Genomic DNA, 16,799 nt, shown 5'->3' with positions numbered 1-16,799 from the left:
CCATATTTCTTTTGCTACAACAGCAAAACCCATGCAGTTTGGACAAGCTCAGGGGCAGGAAAGGGAAGCCCATATCAAAAAAAGGAGGCATATTCCCTATTTTATTACACAGTGTTCTATATGGTCACATACACTTTAAGGTTTCCTTGCTCAGAAATGACACCATCTCTCTCTTTCTAGTTTTATTTAAATGTGAAGTCCATTTTACCATGAATACAAAAAGGGACCCCCCCCTCCAAAAAAAAAACCCAAAAATGAAAACAAACAAACAAAAAAACTAAGAAAAATATTTTTAAATGGCAGTCCTGTCTTAGTAAAGAAAAATTCATTGTTTTCTGTGATTCACAGAACACTGTGTTATGACCAATATAATTGCCTGGCCACTCCAGTTAATGAAGTAGTTAGGCCTTTAGTTGTTTTTACACATGAGCCCTTTTTTATAATTTTATTTTACATAATTCATGGGAAAAAGTCATATCACTGACTTAAACACTGCAATTTTTGTAGAGTAGTTTCACATAGTAATAGAAATCTTTGAAAAAATAGCTATGACTCAAGTAGCTCTTTCTTATAATTTATGTAGGTTTTCACTAATTGACGGAATGAGGGATTGGTAATTAATTTTTTAAAGATTGAACAGAGACTGAAGAAAACTTAATGAAATAATTTAGGACTCATCATGGTAATGCTGTACCTCTCAACTAGGAAGCAGAAATAATGAACGTGATTCCAGGCAGCTGCCTGAGGGAATGAGCTTTATTAGCCATTGTTTGCTTCACTAGCAGGTGGCCACATCCCTGGTTTTGTTTAGAGCTCTTAAATCCTGCTGATTTAAAAGGCAGAGAATAAAATATAGGCTAGGTCAAGAGGCATGGAGGAATGGAGAATGGTGCAGTCAGCAATATGCAGGGCAAATTTGGTGGCGTCCAAGGATGTCAGGAGTGGACATGTGTAACGCAAATGGTCCCACCATAGGAGCATGAAGACAGCAGCTGTCTGCTGTAGAGACAAATTATTTTCATGAATAGATTTGGCTGGGCTGCAACTACTCAGTTACTCTGAGTGGAGTAGAAAAAAAAATAATTCCAACTAACAATTTCATCTTCGCGGCTCTCTTTTCATCTCTCAAGCTTCACAACTTTTAAGTTTTGTCCTCGCTTCCAAGCTGTCAGTGATATATTATAAAATGAATAGCTTGAAGTGTTTGGCTACCTGGGGCCATAAACCCAGCAGGTCAGCAGCAGAAACTGTTGGGGGACTTTCTGTGGCTTTTGCTGGAATTAAAACAAAACAATCAGGAGGAAAGCGTCATGGGTACAGCAATAACTTATTAGTTCTAACACACATATCCCTGCAGATCACAGCGACCTCAATCTGCTTAAAAAATGGCTTCCTTGGGCTAGCCAATCTTTCTATTAAATAGCTTGGTCTTCCCTGGAGCCAAGATCTGCCTCCTTCTGCATGGCTTATTATAACAGCACAGGCAATATTTTTTGCTCTGACAATTTTCAAATAAAAATCAGTCCTATAAAGGCTGTGATTGTTTATTTTTCCTTAGGGCATTCAGTTGTTCTGATTAGGGACAGAGCAGAAGAAAAGTTGGATATTAAAACAGCAAAGATGTTGTGAACCTGAGGTGTTAGTTTTAGTTTAATTAACGATAGAGGAAGGCAGATAAAAGAAATTAAATCATATGGCACTTAAGATATGCAGACAAGGATACACTGTGTGACCTGCCAGTAAAGATCACTGTGATAAAGACAAAGGGAGTAGGAAAAACATCCCACACCACTCCAGAGAAGCAAAATGGGGGGAAAATGTAGCCCATTATAATTTTTGCCAGTAATATCTAACTGTGTGGCTTTATTCAAAAGAGACATTTTTAGGATATGTGAAGTTTATAAGTTACTAACAAAACCAAAAGTACTCTGTAAACATCTCATAAAACTCATCATCTTCCATGATCACAAAGACACCAAAATGGGTGAAGCATCAAACAAAATACACACTCAGTCCAATTCATATGTACCTTTTCTTGGAGCTTCTGGACTGTAGAGGAAAAGAAGATCTCATATGACTCACATATTGCAAATTGTAGGGACATTTCTCCCCAGACCATCATGGGTACAAGCTCTCACATTTATATGACATCACCTGAATGTCATGGTTAGAATTTTAAGCAGCCTTTGAGGCCATTAAATGGAAACTCCGAGCTTCTTTCCTAGACTTGGATCACCTCATAGCTGTGCTTACACAATCTTGACTTCAAAACTCTTTCAGTCACAGGAGTTTCCAGCTCCTTTTTATAACCTCAATGAATGAACATCAGCCCCTTGTTCTATGCCCCAGTGATAATTACCTCTCACCTGCATGCAGAGTTCAAGCACCTGAGAGCAAAATGGCTGCAGAGGAGCCCTCTGTCCCTGGGAGGGGTCTGCAGGCCTGTCCTGTTACTAACACATTATGTTATGCATATTATCAGGCTTCCTGTTGGATCCCAATGTTTTAGGCTAGATTACATAAATGTCAGAATGTCATTCTCCTGCTCATGAATTATTCAGGATAATTTACAGTAAAGGTATTATTAGCACCACTGTGACCTGAAAGCATTTCAGTTTTTGAAAGACTCTAAGTGAATTTACCTCTCTTTGCATGAATGTTTCTGTGATTTTCATAAACATCATCATTCACATTTCATGAAAATTTTAAATAGCACAGACAGCAAACAAGCCTGTTTTGTACCGGTGGAATACATAAAACTGTACATGAATTACTAAACTCTCTGATTTTTAGAACTGGATTATCAGAAGCTTGTTTTGGTTTTGCATTGGTCCATGAGCTTATTGTTGCTTTCTGGGAAAAAAGATATGTTTGTCTTTAAGAATAATGTTATGCAAGGCATCAATATATATCCAGGAGCTAATTGAATGCTTTAAAATGCTTCACCTTCGCTAATCCCCAGCACTGTTTGTAATTGCCGTGACTAATCCCAGCCTGTCACTTGGGATTATTTCTGCTTCCTAACAGAGTGAATCCTGAGCATTCAAAGAATATTCTCAACTCATTGGATATTTATATTAACAAAATTATTTAGCTCTATAACTGACCCAAGCTCACAAACCCAGAAAAGCTTTTTTGACTTGAGAGGCCAAGATTTGGATCATTTTCACAGCTGGGTTTCAAAGCATTATTGGGGTGGGGGGAGCAAAGGGACAGAGGGGAAAGCAGCACAGAAAGAGCAGTGGATGCATCTTTTATGAACCTGCTCCACAGGAGCCCAAGACAATCCAAAGCAGCAGAATCTAAACGCTTCTTCCACACTATTACTGAAAAAGTACAGCAGGAGGAGGGGTGGAGAAATTTTGCAAGTGTGCAAAAAGATACCTTTAGCACACAGTTAAAGAAGATTCTTTTCCTAGCAGAAAACTCCACAAGCAATTGAGGCCAACTTCAAATTAAATATGAACAAAGGAAAAGCATCTAGAACATTTTCAACCAACTGTAGGAAATGGTAACGCAAAGAGCTATAAAAGGAACTGGTAGCTGTCACCTTAGCTGTTTTCCAGTACAAGTCAATAGCCCACCACAAAGCAAAGCATTGTAGATTTTTTTTGCCTTTTTAATAGACTTTCTGGGCCGTGATTAGTTGCAATTAACAGACTGAAACACAGAAACAATCTATCAGGCTAAGCAACAAAATAAAGTTTAATAGACCAGCTTGTCCCTCCTCTTTTTTTGCCTTAACCTTTTCTCCTAACATTTTAAAAATATGTGTTCCTGGAATATTAAATCAATTCTACTTATTCATAGAAATAAAGATATTCTCATCCATTTTAGAGAACTTCTCATATTGCTTTTACATTTCTTAAGAAAAAAAAATCAAATAAACTAGCACATGAAACTCCTGGAAACCACCACCAACCCTACAAAAATAGCTTGAAGCTTTAGCTATAACAGCAAAAAACACCACAGATGCTGCATATTCATATTCAGTTTACATTTTCAATTCTAGACACACAACTACTGTTGCTGGAACTCCTTCTGGATCAAGAAAACAGTTTCATGTCAAACCCTGCTATTCCAAGCACAGGTATGATTAAGAACCTCTATATTTTTAATTAAGGACTGTTCTGAAAAGCTGGTTCCAGTAATAAGTCTTTTTATGTATTTGAATTTCTGCAGATTCAATGAAATTGAGAAAAATAGTTTTACACTTTAAACAAGCCCCAAACCATAAATGAAGGAGCTTCACTAATAATAAATAAAGAACAATAACTTGAAAGATTTGAAGAGAATACCTGCGAAATTCAATTTGATCCAAAGGGCTTCCTGTTATTTGGGCAGGAAAAAGGAGGAGAGAGAAATGCAGAGTGACTGCTATGAGTCATCTTTGCTGTGGTTTAGAGACTGAGCCTGCATCTGGCAAGCAAGGAAGAAAGGAATTTTATCAGGGTGGCAGAAAAAACACAGGGCAATATGAAAACAATAGACAGACATAATTTAATAAACTCATATTATTAAATAATTGAAACCCACTCTGTACCTAGGACTCTCCTTCAGTTTACTGCAATTGTGCCACAGTTTCAGGTCAGAAGAGGATGTGAGGGACAGCTGCAAATGATGTTATGATGAGGTTATGATGTCTGTAATTTTTCCAGTGTACAGTCACCAATCTGAAAGAGGATAGAACTGACCTACCAGACCTATTTTTTTGTATGAGAAATGAAACAGGAAGACTTTGCTACATTTCTGTAAGGAGACTGATTGAGCTTACACCTGTTACATCCCAAATTTAACATTGGCAGACTTAGTTATTGCAGTGACAGTGAATAGAACTTGCTCAGAGCACTCTTAATATGTGGCAAAAAATGTGTATAGTAAATCAAGCACTCCAGCTTGACAAAAGAACAGTTGGAAACCTACAGTCCTCATACAAATGAACAAGAAAAAAAAATTTACGAACAGGAGAGAAATATTCATCTTTGGAGGAGGGCAAATAAACTAGCCCACACAGTATGAACTTGATGAAAAATTCTGTATTTAGGGTCAGCCTAAACACAGAATAATTTGGATGTGTTTTGCTAAGTGAAGATTATGCTCCTGATGCAGTCGTAGGTGTCTGCCTGAGTCATGCTAAACCTCATCTCTCCTAGGACACATCATATGGTAAAATCTATTTCACTAAAAGGAAAAACAATCTCTGTCTCTCTCACTCTGGAGATCTTTTAAATGTTACAAGCTTTAGAAGGCACCTACATTTGCCTCAGGGTTTCACAGTATTCAGTTTTGCCTGGGCCTGGAAAAATACTCCTGTGAACTGTTCCACCAAAATATCTCAGCTTTGAGTGCTGAAAATTAATCACCTGGCTAAGTACTCGACTAGGTTCAAGTTCTGTGTTTACTGTAAGTGTTTGAAGTCATTAAAAACACAGCATGAATGAAAAACAAATATATATGATGTTCAGTAGAGATTTCAGTTCCATGAAAATGCAAATGCTCCGTGCATAGATAAGATGATTAAAAATGGAAAAGACAGCTTGAGCCTAAATACATATGGTAACTACACAGCAGTCACTAACAATGCTGCATCTATTATACAGAACATTTAAATCAGCAAAAAGCCAAGATACATTATTTAAATTAGTCTCTATCAAAAAACATATCTTGGAATTTCTATGGAAAAATAATATCAGCTGGGGTATACTTTAAAGATTGTAATTGGACTTTATCCAGAAAAGGCTAAATAAATTGAAATATGTTTTATATCATTATGAATATTCTTTTGTGATAAAAATAGTTTTATATTTTGTAGCAGTTCAAAAAACTGTGCAACAAGGGAATAATAATAAAGGAAAAGAAGCAATCAAAATAAGAAAGGGGGAGATTTCTTGTATCCCTCTGCAAAAGAAGTAACAAATTACTTCTGTGAATAATTTCAAAGACTTGAATAAGCTGCATGCATCTCCCAGATGGCTCTCAGAAAGAAATATTAAAGAATTGTCTGAAACACTTGCAGAAAACATAGAAGACTTCACTTTTTTTTAATCTCAAACATTAAAATGTGAGAACTACAATATTTACTGACACAGTTTTATCAGATAACCCTGTTAGAGAATCCTACAATAGCATATCAAGAGTCTATAGTCCATGAAATTTCCTCAATAAACTGAAGATCCTTTCTAACATGTATATTCCTTCATACACTGTTCAACAAGAACAGTTTCTTAACAAGTTGTTAAGGATTTTGAGCAGGGAAGGATTTAATAGCTGTAAACCAGATGTAATCTACCTCCACCCATTTCAAAATCACTTACAAAAAGGGCCAATTTCACTGCTGTATGACAGTAGTACTCTGTCTTGCAAGAGAGCAAAAACTTCTCTTTCATATGTTGAACATACACAAGCAAATGAAGAACTAAATCTCAGAAGCGTTTAAAATCATGTTGGCCATGAGTTTTTTAACTTCAGCATTTATAACTCAAAAGAAAGATAAATATATACGATAATTTACAGACATGTATTTAAATTATTTATAAACATTTATAAATGTTTCATAAAGCACGTGGAAGTACGTTTTATACGCAGACACAAACACCTTGCATCTCCAGATATTCTTTGTCTTTGGTTGAGAGAGGCGAAAGATTTTTAATTTTGCTATTTTGTTATTTTGCATTAAAAATTTATTTCAGTGCAGAAAATAGTCTTCGCAAAGGCCACTAGATCAGGACTTGTGTCTTCAATCTGGACTGAAAGTCATTTCTAAAATTGTTTCAGAGCAGATGATCAGTTCAAGCAGAAGGCAGGCTGCTATAGATTGCACTAGGATGAGACCAAAACTGACATTTAATGACTTGAAACATTTATTAGGAATGGAAGTGGATTTGATTTTTTCTTTTAAAGTGATTTCTTTTTATAGTGTCTGGGTAACCTGGAGGCAGGAAAGGGCAGGAAGGCACCTGTGTCTGAGCGCTGTTCATGGGGAAAGACATGGACAGAGTACCAGGGAGGGTGACAGAAAAATCAGTTGTTGAGTTGGGGTAGATTCTGGTCCTATCATTTTTTGTCTTCTGATACTGCCAGCAGTCTACAAAAGAGACTTTTTTCTTTGCTCATGTATGGTCTTAAGAATGTAAAATCAGGTATCTGCATCAAAAACATTTCTAAAACCACAGCATAACTTTACATTTCCTTGTGTTTTTCCTTCTTTTCTCTCCTTTCTTTCTTTTCCTCTAAACATAAACACAAAAGCCCCAAAGCATCCATATAAATAGCGCACACAAATGCACTTGGGTGCTCATTCATTACTCACCCTGTGTCTCATTTTCTCACCTCAATAGGAGATATGATAGTCTCTGAGATAGCAGCCTGTGCTCTCTTCTCTTTTTGGATCCCTCTGATGTGTGTGCACCTATACACAAAGGAATGGCAGAGCTGCTAAAGATTTGTCTTCCACTATTTTTAAATCTGAATTAAAAGCTCTGCTAAATGAATTGCTGAGTGCTATCCACATGAGGATGCATTTTTTACAGTTATCCTGCTCTTGAACTTTTTCATGCCAGCAGGGTAGTGAAGCATTGCTTCTTGTGGGGAAACCAACACTTCTTCAAAACGTCCATTTTTACAGGACATGGAATATGCCATTAGGTTACTCGAGGGATTAATAAACTTCAGAATTACTTGCCTTGTCTACAGTGAAGTGGCATAATGACTTCACTGCTGCATTTTTTTCTTCCTGTAAAGAGGGACATTAGAAAACACACTGGAGAGAAATGAATACATGCCCTAAGCCCCTAACCAGCACTTACAGTGTACCTGAGAGCATATTAGGAAAATAAAAAAGAATCTTCAATTTACTGACTGAAAATGATTTTTTTCCCCCTTGTCTCTGTGGACTTCAAAACTGAGTCTTGAGGAGCTTAAATTACATTTTACATGCAAAGCTTAAAACCTAATTTACCATATTCCTCTCAGCCAGCAGATAAAGTCTATAGCACAGTGGTAGATAGCAGTTTCCAAGGGCAATACCTATGCCCAAAGCTTTCAAAAGCTGTAACATGGAGGATACAATACAGAGGGTGATACACATCAGACTACTTGTCCCTGGACCCTTTTCTTTCAGCTTCAGGCTAGCTGTGTATCTGACTAATCTGAAATCCTCTCATCCCCTCGAGAGTGTCACAGGCACTAACATATGTGGATTGCTGCAACCTCCTTTCTCTGCCAGTGCCACAGTTATCTCAGTTCAGGGACTCTGAAAGAATCACAGAGGGGACAGATAACTATATTTAAGCCTTAAGAATTGCCATCTTTGTGAGGGCTAGCCTCACTTTCCCATCACAGATAAAAGGTGCACGGCAGCTTCTTCTGAGACAAACAAAATTGCAAGGACCATTTTCTGCTATTCCAAAAAGCTGGAATAGCAGGAAAAAGAAAATGCACAGAGATGTCTTATAAAAGCACAAAAGTATTGAAAGCATAGATAACTTCCTGAAGCTGGCAGCTGTAGTTCAGTGGAGCTGTGCCAGCCTACTCCAGCTGAGCTCAGGCCTGCACTCTTCACAAACAGAAATAAACATTTTATTAAATCAAACCTCATCCTTGCTGTGCTTTTACATCTAAGAACCTTTCCCAGCAGGCAACACCCTGCTAATGCTGCATAAAGCATTTTAGAGACACATTTCCTGGGAAGATTTTGCCTGAGAGGGGAATCTTCTCTCCCTGGTCTCTCATCACTCCAAGCACCTGGTGCCACTGCACCAGGCACCTCGTGCTTTATATTTCTCTGCTTCCTGGTCTATTATTTGTGTCACCTCCATCACTGGTGTAGGCCTTAATTATCTTTCTAACAGTAAACAATCAAAAGGCATGGACTTTTTTAACAGCATTAAAATTAATGCTGTGAAAATTAAATTCATTCCTATTTCTACCTTTTGAGTAGCAGCCTGCCAAGAAAGCACCGAGTTGATGCATTTCAGCTTTCAGGGTGGCCAACCTCCTTCTGAAGTTTAGTTTCCAGTCCATACACAATCTGTCATACTTTGATCCATCACAAAAAGCATGACAGCACAACGAGGCTTCCCTCTACATCTCAGCTGTAATTGCTGAGGATTTTGCTTAATCAGGAGATCCTCAGTACCTATCAGGCCAAAGTCAGGGCAGGATGCTGTGATAAGGGTCATCTTTTTCTCTCTTCCTGCTTGGTTTTAGCACAGCAGACAGGCTCACGTTACTACAAGTGCTGCATGGGCAGAGAGATAATAAAGCTTGCTATAGGTTCTGGAATTCCCTTTGGGTTTCAAGTAACACGCTTACCAAAAGTGGTTCACCTTATTTTTTAAATATTTTACGGCTGCATAAAAAGTGCCTGATGCTGCTCAGGAACTGGACTTAGAGCTAGCCACTCAATCAGCACGAAAAGGAAATGGAAATAACTTTTATTTAGCAGCTGCCAATATAAAGGGAAAAGTCTAAACAAAACAGCTGTGCTCATGATACAGTTTGGGTTTAGAGCCACAGCTAAAGTGACACAGAACATTTTCCATTCAATTTGAAGTGGCAAGTATTATATTTTACATACCACAGACTTATTTTCTAGTCAAGACAGTTTTTTCCTTGTGTCAGTGGAATAGATGCTTGACCACCTGTTCTCAAAATTGATGTGTCCCACTAAAGAAACAGGCTCATTATCTATCATGCAGAAGATATGCCATATTAGAAGTAAACTTGGAAGAGAAAGATAATGTGAAGAGAGACAGCAAAATAATGAGTGGCAAAGAGAAGACAGTAAATTTAATTTTTCTGGATTTTGCTAAACACTTGATATGGTGCCCCACAAAAATTTATTTGCAAGAAATTAATTCAATATTCACTCAGAAAAAAAGTATTGTCACAGTAATCAAAATCTGTCTAAATTGTTCTAAGATGTGCAATAGTAAATGAGAACCTCTTGAGGACTGAGGGGGAGGACAGAGTTATTTGGGAGTACTACAGGTTTTGGTGTTTGTTTTCACACATGGACAGATATAGGAAAAAGTAAAAAATTTGGTCTTCAGTTCTGAAAGGTATTGCATTGCAACAACAATATTGTTGGGAAGTACGAGAAGATGGTGACTCTAAACATATGGTTGAAAAAAAGCTAAATTTTTTTTTTCAAAAACACACATGAGATGGTTATGTGAACAGTAACATTAAATGCAGTTTTATAAGTAATATCATGGCTATAACATTTTCACCTGAACTTGAGCTGGGAGAGGAGGTATGGTATAGAATTGGAATACTGGCAGCTAGATATGGGGAAAAAAATATTCTTTAATTTCTTCAGAAAAGTTTAGGTTACTAAAGCCCAACAGGGAGAGAGGAGGGGGAGGATTAGGTCTGAGTACCCATTTGAGGGACCTCAGACATTATGAAGCTCATTGAAAAGAATTATTGGGACTAGATAAAACTACTCAAAAAATTTTTGTCAGAAAGATATATAATGAAAAGCAGAAATTACATCATTTGCAATGAGACATAGTCCCTTGTCAAAAAAAAAAAACCCAAAAAAGGCATTAAAAGCTTTTCTCTACGAAATTCCTCCTCTGAACAGATTTGTACAGTGAAAGCACAAAAGCCAGTGGAGTTATTATAGTTATGCTGGGACTCAATCCAACAGGTAAGGAATATTGCAATATTGGTAGCTACAGTTCAACTAGGGAGAAGCAGAAAGAAACTCAGAGCATTTAAGAATCCACAGGAAATATAGAGAACTAACTGCAATAACTTCTGTAGTTTATTTCAAATTCCCAAAGAGCACGTAACACCGAATAACAATCTAAAGTACTTTCACAATACCAGCTAACTGAAATGAAGAAGTCTCATCCAAAATATCAGACTTTCTTAGATGAAAAAGAAATTTGCTTTGACTGAGTGATAAAGTCTGAACCAAACAGTGATCTATTTCCAAATATTTTGAAGGCATTTCTGGATATAGTGTCAATTTCAGTGACTGTCTTTCAAACCAGAAATATACATAAAAAAATACACTCATGACCTTAACTATAGTTAGTTAAAGATCTAGCAATCACCAACTCTAGTGATGTCAGAACTGATAAGATACCTGCTTATATATGTCACATACACTGTAATATATTCTACTGCACAGCTAAGATAGAAATAATGAACCTGTTTTCATTAAATTCAAAAGGACTTGTGGCTTCTTTTACCTGGGAGGTTTATTAGCCTAAAATTCAACACAACTAAAGGATATACATATTCCTTAATTATCCAGCCATACAGCTGTTTGCCAATTCATTGCTATTGAAAATAAAATGGCTGGAAATCTATCTGCAGTTATATATTATAAGGAATATATATGCAGCTACAGACCAGACCTCATTCCCTAGGCACAGTATCCCTAAGGTATCTTCTAGTGTAATGAATGGGTAACATCCTATAAAATTCATAGATCCTACAAGCTCAAAAAGATAGCTGAAGACTCTGTGGTAGCTCCCAGAAACTCCACATTCAGAATAAGCACAAGTGAGACATAAAAACACTCAGAAAATGTTGCATTAAAAAAAAAAAAAAAAACATGAAATTCTGATCTTTTATGATCATTTAACTGGCTGCCTGGGGACATCGAGAGCCTAAACCTGAGCTAAACCACTCCATTGTTTTTGAACATCTCATTATGGCACTGTCAGAAATGCTATTGTCAACACAAGTGCAAAGATCAAATGCAAGTGCAAAGATAACATTCAAAAGAATTTTAAAAATTACTGATAAAAACAAATTATATTTGTTTTTTGGGGGGTTTCTGTTCACTTTTTTTTTTTTTTTTTCCCCTTAATATTCCTTTCTTTCCTGTTCACTCCCACTTGGCAGCTGGACCCATTTCTTCCTCCACATGTACACCCCCCAACCCCAGCACCTGCAGTGGGAAGTTCATGTGAATATATGAAGCCTTAGTTTTGAGGAATTTTTATTTTGGTAAGCGAAAAAAGAAGCTCTCTGTAGTTTTTCCTCTCAGGAAGAAAACCCAGTAGAGATCTAATGCCAATACACTTGGGCAACTTTACAGTGATATTATTTAAGAAGAGAGATCAAAAGCTAATAACCTCTCTAGCTTGGCAAGAGCTTCCAAATGATTGCCTTCTAGACAATTGATCCAGAGAACTGCTGGTACATTGTCCTGGTGGAGAAGAAACCAGCAGTTGGTCCTTGCAGCAAAGAAAGCCTTTTAAGCTCCTACTAGCAATTTTGTACAGAAGAAATGATTAAGGAAAAGTCACCTCCAGGCACAAAAAAAAAAATCCTCACAATAAACCAGATGGGATAAAATTAGAATCTGTTATCAAGTCTGAAAAGCTCAATGTTAATGCTGTAATTGCAGAGCTGAGAACTGCTGTGGAAGGAATTAATACAGCTGCTTTGAATTAAAAATGGTCAAGGACTACACCATGTGGAAATGCAAAGGTTTAAAGAAATGAGCCCCTCCATAAGAGGAAACAAGCTGCAGCATTTCACCTGACGTAATGAGCAACTCATTTGATATATAACAATATTAAACTAGGAAAAAGGAATGAGTCCAGAGAAGATTGAAGCAGCAGCTTCCATCACCTCTTTACCCTCTACCTTGCAGCAGTTCCCGGACTAGATCCTGCATTTCAAGCTACACCTCTCAAAAGCAAGCCCTACATAATGGGCACAGCCATTGCCAGGGTTTAGAGCATTAAATGATGGATTACACACACAGAGTGGGATGCAGCAGTCGGATTTGCATGGACATTTGCAAGGAGCATTGTGGATGTGACTGATGGTGCCTCCTGCCTGTGCCTGGGCAGGTGCTGCCCTTCAGACTCTCCTGACACAGAGCTGACTCTGGATTTTGCAAAGCCCAGTGCTTTTGCCCTCCAGGGCTAAGTGCAACCATGCCCAGGACCCAGAATTTCAGCCTGCACCAAGTGAATGTGCTCTGTTTGCAAAGCAACTCGGCTGAAAAGAGAGATCTCCTCTGGGTTTCTCACTAAAGACAGACATTTAGAAGTACTGTCTATTGGAAGTATTTCATGAGAAAAAATATCTTAAAATGGGATAAATTTGTCCTAAGATCTCGTGAGCTTAGATACCTCTATATGAATCTGTATCCACATGCAAATTGTAATGCAATCTATAACTACAAAAATTTCTAGATGATCATACTGCATATAAGATTTTCTATTCCTTTTTATTTTTTTGGTTGGTTGGGGTTTTTTTGTTTGTTTATTTTGGTTTTTTGAGGGTTTTTTTGGGGGGAGGGAGCTTTTTTGGTTTTTGAGGGTTGTTTTTGTTGCTGCTGTCGATTTTTACTTTTTTGTTCCCCAGGATGCCTTGTAGGAGTTGGTGGGGTTTTTTACTGCCGAGTTTATTCATACTTGGAAATGGTAATTTGACAGCAAGATATTTTGGCTGGCGTTATTTCAAGCTCTACTCTGCTGCCATTGAAGGCATTTAACAGAGCATGACCTGGCCCTATGGTTCTAGTCCATCAAAGCACAAACTATATATGTTATTTGAAACAAAAAGGTCGGTTGTTTGGCAGTAGGTTTTGAGGCAGAGAAAAAAATCATCTTACAAAGATCAATAAACTATGAAACATCTCTATAGAGAAAGGTATTTTTCTCTTCCACTTGATGCAAGTGTAGTCATTATCCATCTGAGACTATTCCACTGAGTCATATTCTACTGAGACTATTTATTTTTTCAAGTATCTACTTGATGAGCTGCATTTTTGTTTTAAAACTTCTCTGTGTAGAAGAGGTGAAATCCTGTCATCTCAAAGACACTGTTCTTGGCTGAAGTTGCAGACCTAAAAGAATAAAAAAAAAAATACCAACCCAAAAATAAAACTACACGTGCTACTTACAGGATGGAGGTGACCTGGGTCTCATGCCTAAAGATGCCTGCTTAATCTTTTGGAACATCCTGTGGAAAAGATCAATTTTCAATTGACAGGAACATTCAGTGTTGCAAACCTCCCTGCTGCCATAGAAAAACGAGGTCATTTATTAAAAGCAATGTAACGAATGGCAGGGAAGATCCTTGTAGTTACATGGATACATACCAAAAAAATCTAGCTAATCAAAGGCTGCAAATTAACAGCATGTTAAAACAGTCTGGTTTAGTGTCTGTGGTTACTGATGAGTCACCAGATGCTCAAGATCAATAGATGTTTTACATATTTTAATTATTCTTCTGGGTTTATAACTTAATTACTCTTGTGAACTTCAGGTAGCTTTGGCAGACATAGTTTACCTTGAGTTTTACTGTTGCTTCATTAGCTAAAACAAGTTGCCAGCATGCTGATGTAGAGCCATGCTTTTATTTCCAGTTGCTCATCTGAGGGCTGGAAAATGATACACAGAGATTCCAGTGTGTGTCCCACAAAGTTAGGCTTGATTTTCTGGCAAATAGAGGAAATCTGTTAAACAAAGAAAATTATTTTAAAATTTTACATTAATTTTCAGGAATAAAATTTTTGGTTTTGTGGACACTGGCAGAGCCTGTAAAGAAAAGGTAGCGAAAACATTAAATGTCTGATTCAACACGAGGGGGGAAAAAGAACTAATTGTGACAACTGTACTTGCATTTAGGGAAGGATTAGATTGCATGGATGGCAATAGAAAGAAAAGATTCTGCTTTCCTTTTAAAGGAAGTCTTTAATTAATGGGTGTCCAATCAATCCGTCAAATTACAGGCCTCTCCTTGCAGCCCACTCTCTGGAAGTGAATAATTCCTTAGGCTGCTGTTGGAGATGTTCCTGGTCATGCTTCTTAAGAAACCCTGGTTCTGCCACCTTCTGCTCTTGCTCTGGTATCACAACCTTTACTTTCACCCTATTCCAGTTCTGCCTCCTCCAAACATTTTGTTGTCAAAGGCGTGGAACATGATTTATCTCAGTAATGAGGTAACAAAAAACTTGCTTTGTACTTTTTAAAGTCTGGAGTAAGTCATATGGGAGCATCCATGAAATACAGGTTACGAGCAGCTAACACGATGGAGAGAATTTACTCCTCACAAAACTGTGTACACAACAATAAATCCAGATAGAACAGGCTGATTTGTTAAACAGCCACAACCAATAATACATAACATCAATCTTAAAAATTCTTTTCATAATTATATTGCAATATAAATTACTGCAAATAAGGATTTAGAATTGGGAGAAAAGATTCTCGAGGAAATAAATCAGATCAAGGATGGCAAGAAAGAAAAGCCTGAAAAAGAGACGTAGCAACTGTGGGTTAAAATACATTTCTCTGTATCTGTGCACTTTGCAGTAAACACTTTAAAATGATTGATGGGGATGGACATTCCATCAACACCTAAAATACTTAAAATTCATAATGATTCAGTCAATCCAGAATGTGAGAAGGACTCATGTGACATCAGCACTGCTGGTGGTTTTTCCCCATTTCCATCCATTTTTTAATAAATATAGTCTCATTCATTTTTTTTATAAATATAGTCTATTTATGTATTTTTGCATACCATGAATATTCATTTTTCATTCTGTATTATCAGTTGTGCCCAATTCCTGCTGCAGTCAGCATTTTCCTTCTGCTAAAACACGACATGAGATTCTATATACGTGGATTTCAGAGTTCTTATAGTCAGGAGGTTTTTCTGTTAATAAATGACACAGATTTTGCATGTCCTAATTCTTCTAGGTAATTTTTTTAAGCATTCCCTTTCCTCTAGATTTGCTGTCATCACAGGGTGGATAACGAACTAAAAATCAGTAACACTTTATCTTTTTTGGAGTTTTTTTAGTTCAGTCTTCTTTTCTTCTGGTTCGGGTTATTATGTTACCCAAGAGTTTTGATATATATCACAAAGTAATTTGTATTAAGTACATGGAGCTTCAGAAACCAGGGCCTTTTCTGATATTGTGGTTTCAGTGGTGATTGCTAACTAATAGCTTTAGCATTCCTTTAGTTGTGCCATCTGATGACTACAGAAAAAATCCTTCAAAATGTTCATTAGGCAAGCCACACAATACACCTGTGAAGTAGATTTTTATCACTCATTGGCAGATGGGGAAACAAAGACACAGAAAGGTTCAATGCCTTATCAAAGAGCCCAGAGGGGGCCTGTTGCAGAGCTGCAAACCAAACAATTGGAACCCAGGCACGCCAACATTTGGTGCTGCACATTATTATTATTAGTATTATTATTATTATTACTCTGCTTTACATCTCAGGTCTTCCAAGTCTCAGACCACAATCCCAGAGTAACTCAAAACTCTTCTACCAGCCTTTCCACTGTCTTCTTTCTGTGCACAGCACCCTGTTTGTCACTCAGCTGTGTCTGACTTCTGACTGCCCTAGATTCTCATGTCCTGATGGACCCTTTAGAACCTGCTTTCCTATCTTGCCTTCACAGGTAGAGTTCTTGTCTGAAGTGTCACCAAGTATCAATATCTGCAATCCTTTGCCTTTGGTCTTGACAAAAGCAATCTCACATAATCAATATTTCTCCAGAAAACATTGGTCAAAAGGTCATTTCTGTAAACCCTTTGCTTTGTCTTTGTCACCTACTCACTGGTTTCCATTTGTTTTACGTTACAAACATAAGCCCTTGTCTTCATTTTTGAAGTCCCTTATAGCCTTTTCCTGCATTATCTCTATCAGTCATTGGATAAAAAATGATCAAATCCCACCTCTGATGAGCCCCAAAAAAAGGTTGCAGGATGGTAAAAATAGTGTCTAAACCAGTAACTTGCTAATACAACTGGTATTCACAAGAAATAAAGGAAAAGATTACAGTGATGATGATTA

At 37.3% G+C, this 16,799-nt stretch overlaps 2 long non-coding RNA genes across 2 annotated transcripts; both read right to left on the bottom strand.

The window, feature by feature from the left end:
• Positions 1–1,101: 1,101 nt before the first annotated feature.
• Positions 1,102–4,443, bottom strand: LOC141728316 (uncharacterized). The gene is made up of 3 exons (XR_012579234.1): positions 4,299–4,443; positions 2,030–2,049; positions 1,102–1,274 (listed from the first exon to the last, which is right to left on the bottom strand). It is a non-coding gene; the product is annotated as an uncharacterized LOC141728316 (long non-coding RNA).
• Positions 4,444–7,326: 2,883 nt separating this feature from the next.
• On the bottom strand, positions 7,327–14,434 carry LOC141728315 (uncharacterized). Its single transcript, XR_012579233.1, has 3 exons — positions 14,275–14,434; positions 13,886–13,944; positions 7,327–7,408 (listed from the first exon to the last, which is right to left on the bottom strand). It is a non-coding gene; the product is annotated as an uncharacterized LOC141728315 (long non-coding RNA).
• Positions 14,435–16,799: the final 2,365 nt, after the last annotated feature.

Source organism: Zonotrichia albicollis, chromosome 2, assembly GCF_047830755.1.
Source record: "Zonotrichia albicollis isolate bZonAlb1 chromosome 2, bZonAlb1.hap1, whole genome shotgun sequence".
Lineage (NCBI taxonomy): Eukaryota > Metazoa > Chordata > Aves > Passeriformes > Passerellidae > Zonotrichia > Zonotrichia albicollis.
This window is presented reverse-complemented; position numbering and strand designations above follow the sequence as displayed.